The sequence below is a fragment of the Theobroma umbraticum genome, unplaced genomic scaffold, assembly GCF_002168275.2.
Source record: "Theobroma umbraticum cultivar Fairchild unplaced genomic scaffold, ASM216827v3 scaffold_86.0, whole genome shotgun sequence".
Classification (NCBI taxonomy): domain Eukaryota; kingdom Viridiplantae; phylum Streptophyta; class Magnoliopsida; order Malvales; family Malvaceae; genus Theobroma; species Theobroma umbraticum.
This window is the reverse complement of record NW_018397263.1, coordinates 7418753-7422242: the sequence shown is the minus strand read 5'-3', so window position 1 is coordinate 7422242 and position 3490 is coordinate 7418753. Positions and strand designations below refer to the sequence as shown.

The following is a 3490-nucleotide window of genomic DNA, read 5'->3' as shown; positions in this document are numbered from 1 at the left end:
TAATACTTGACTCTGAATGAGAGCTATTGACTTTGTATAATGTTATCATTCTGTATTCAATACTTCTTTAACAAATTTTCCACAATTGCCTTTTTTTGAAGATAGATGCATTGCTTATTATTGGAATCCCTAAGGTGCATTTGGCCTTGATGTTGAGGAAGATCCTTGATTATTTGCCTAAAAGAAGTTTGGATGGTTCTTCCACCTTGGGTTGTAAATATTGGAGTAGGGTTTATTATGTTGGCTATTCCCCACAAATTGCACTATTCATTATATGCTTGGGCCCTAATGGCTTCCATGATTATCTCCATAATTTCACAAGTTACAAAAGGACTTTGCATAAAGTTACTATGAAAAGATTCAAGAGTCTTAGTTAGAGCTGCTACTTGAGCGAATAATGCTACCATGGCATCTACATCATGAATTCCAGCTACTCTCCTATGCATTGATTGTTCCACTAGCCCCTAGTAGTTGTTTGTAGCCATCTCTTCCAATAAATCATGTGCCTTATCAATTGATTTAGACATTAAAGCTCTTCCTGTATCAGCATCAATGGTAGTTTGAACATCCACACTCAAGACATTGTAGAAAGTTTGCACCTAAAGCCACTTTCGAAAACCATGATAAAGACAATGCCAAAGTAATTCTTTATATCTTTCCCAAGCTTCATACAATGATTCAAAATCTTGCTGCATGAATAATGTAATATCATTCCTCATTTCACTATCTTAAACAGAGGAATGAACTTGGCAAGGAACTTCTCAACAAGATCATCCCATGTTGTTATTAAGCTAGTAGGGAGTGTATTTAGCCATGCTTTAGCTTTATCCCTCAATGAAAAAGGAAAAAGCCTCTAACAAATTGGATAATTTGTGACACCATTCTGTTTGAAAGTATCACTAATCTCCAAGAAGTTTGATATATGGCCATTTGGATCATCATTTGGTAAACCCCACAACTGAACTGAGGTTTGAATCATGTTGATGATGGTCGACTTGATCTCAACATTATTGTCTTGAATAGCTGACCTTCAAATGCTTGATAGAATCCCTTGTGCCAATTGATAGAATCCCTTGTACCAATTGATAGAATCCCTAGTACGAATAGGATGGCATAATCCCTTAAGCATTGATTTTCCATTGCTACACGCTCTTGGATTTGCTTTTTACCTTATTGATCAGCCATTGCATTTATTGGAGCAAAACCTTGTTCATTTTCTCATCAAAGTCTGTGAAATGTTCTCTCAATTTCTAATCACAAGGTATAATCTCCAAGCTTTTGGCTTTTCTCATAAAATGATTGAACACATCTGCAAAACAAAGAAATAAAACTTAAATTAAGACTAATATGCGGAATTTTAATATTAGCAAATAAGAAAGAAAATAAAATTCCCTAACAATGGTGCCAAAAATTTGTCAATTTGCATACGCAAGTATATGTATCGAACAAGTAATGTACACAGTAAGTCTAGAATCACATCCCAAAGATATTTATTCTTACTTTTTCACTAAGTACTAAAATTATGACAACTTAATCTTATTCAAGTACCGAAATTTTTTTAAAAAATTAATGAAAACAAAATTAAAGCAAACACTAAATTAATTAACAAAAATAAAAATTCACATGAGAAAGTCAATAGATTAATACCTAGGATTATGGATTCATTCAACAATTCATCTGATAACAGCTTCTCCTATTATTTATATTCATGGGTGGTTTTACTAACCTAGAATCTAAAGCTATGTACAAGTCTCCATTAAGATGCTTACACAAATACCTAACTTAATTAGGTTACTATATATCTATGGGAACCAATTAAATAAGGTTTAATAAGCTAGTGTTCTACTTTGGCTATGTATGGAAATTGGCGTATGTTTACCCGAATCACGAATTAGATACCCTAAGTGACGTGAATATACACTATTCAATCCTTAATCCAATCTAAGATCTTTCTGTTGAGTCTTAATTAGATTCACAAATCAATTAACTATTGGCCAAACAATCAAAAGCATTAAAAACAAATTTGAATAAGCAAAAGTGTGCCCATTCATAATAAACAAAAGAGAAACTAAAGTTCAGACTACATGTTGAAATCCACCACAATCCTAGAAAAAATAGTTTAGCTCATAATATCTAATAAAAACAATATCCAAAAAAATTTAGCCATGAATCCAAGTCAAAGGAAATAAGAGAAATACAAAAATAGAGAAAGAAACTAATTATAAACGCTTTGCAATCTCAATTCTGTCTCAAATTTTATTATTTTCTTGCTATGTTCTTGGCTTCTATTCTCTAGAGTAGTTGCTTGTTGCCTCCCTTTTAAAACCTGTATAAAAGGTACCTTAAATAGGCTTCAAGTAACATAATTTCCAAAAACTCATCAAATCTTTATTGTTTAAAAACTATTCAGTCCCCCGGCCATATTTTTCTGCTCCGTAATGTTGAATTTTTTCTACAACAGTGTCACAGCCATGATTTCTTGGAGTCGCAGTGCTTTTGCGTTGAAAAAATGTATGGTGCACTTCCATTCACTAGTTTTGTAGCCTTGTTTTCCTCAGTGCTATATCCTTGGCTTGCTTGGCACAGCAGCCTTGAGTGACTTAAGGTTATGGCCTTCCTCCACCTATTGCGTTGTGCAAAACTACAACAGTTAAGCATCTTCCAATATGAGTTTAACCTTAATATGATCTACAATGGGTATAGTGGTAAACATGAGAGTTTTAGATCAGCTTTTTAACTTTCCAATGGATCAAGAATCACTTCAATTGGTTTTCTAGAGTGAAAGATATGCTCCAAATACCGTATAATGTTAAGTCCATGCATACCATTGCAGTGCTCCAACTTAAAGAAATACTTTGATCATGATCCAATCTGAACTGGGTGAAGTAGTAAAATAAAAGTTGTATCCTGTCTTCTTAGTATTCTAGAGGTCCAAGAATCACCTCATTTGAAGTTTTGTATAGAGAGATATGGTCAACATACCGAAACATATACAAATGAAACCGTCACCATATTTACACGAATTTTCATTCAATGAGCCTTTTTCATCAAATTTCCTATAAAAGCAATAAGAGAAATCAACAATAACTACTCTTAAAGTTATTTAAAAGAAAATAACATAAAACTAAACTAAAATAATTTAAATTAACTACTCAACATGTAATCAAACTTAAACTAGAAAAACACCTAAAATGCTAAAATCCAAACCTAAAATCTCACAGATCTTGTTACTTATGCCCCCAAAATGTGTCAAAATAATTATATATAATAGAGTTATCAATAATCATTCAAAATCAAATTTGAATTGATACATAATCCTCTATTTATATCGTTTGTGGAAAAATGAGAAATCCCAACTTGAGTAAGGGTTAAGTTAGGAAATCCTTAAGTGGGCATATAGATTACATATTTTGAATACCAAACTTAATTTTAACAAAGGGCATTCATTGACACTTTCGGTTCTCTGTCACTTTTGAAGTAGAAAATTTTC

General features: G+C 32.4%; 1 non-coding gene across 1 annotated transcript; it reads left to right on the top strand.

Moving 5' to 3' along the window:
• The first annotated feature begins 615 nt into the window (after positions 1-615).
• On the top strand, positions 616-722 carry LOC149526951 (small nucleolar RNA R71). The gene has a single exon (XR_016351497.1). It is a non-coding gene; the product is annotated as a small nucleolar RNA R71 (small nucleolar RNA).
• Positions 723-3490: the final 2768 nt, after the last annotated feature.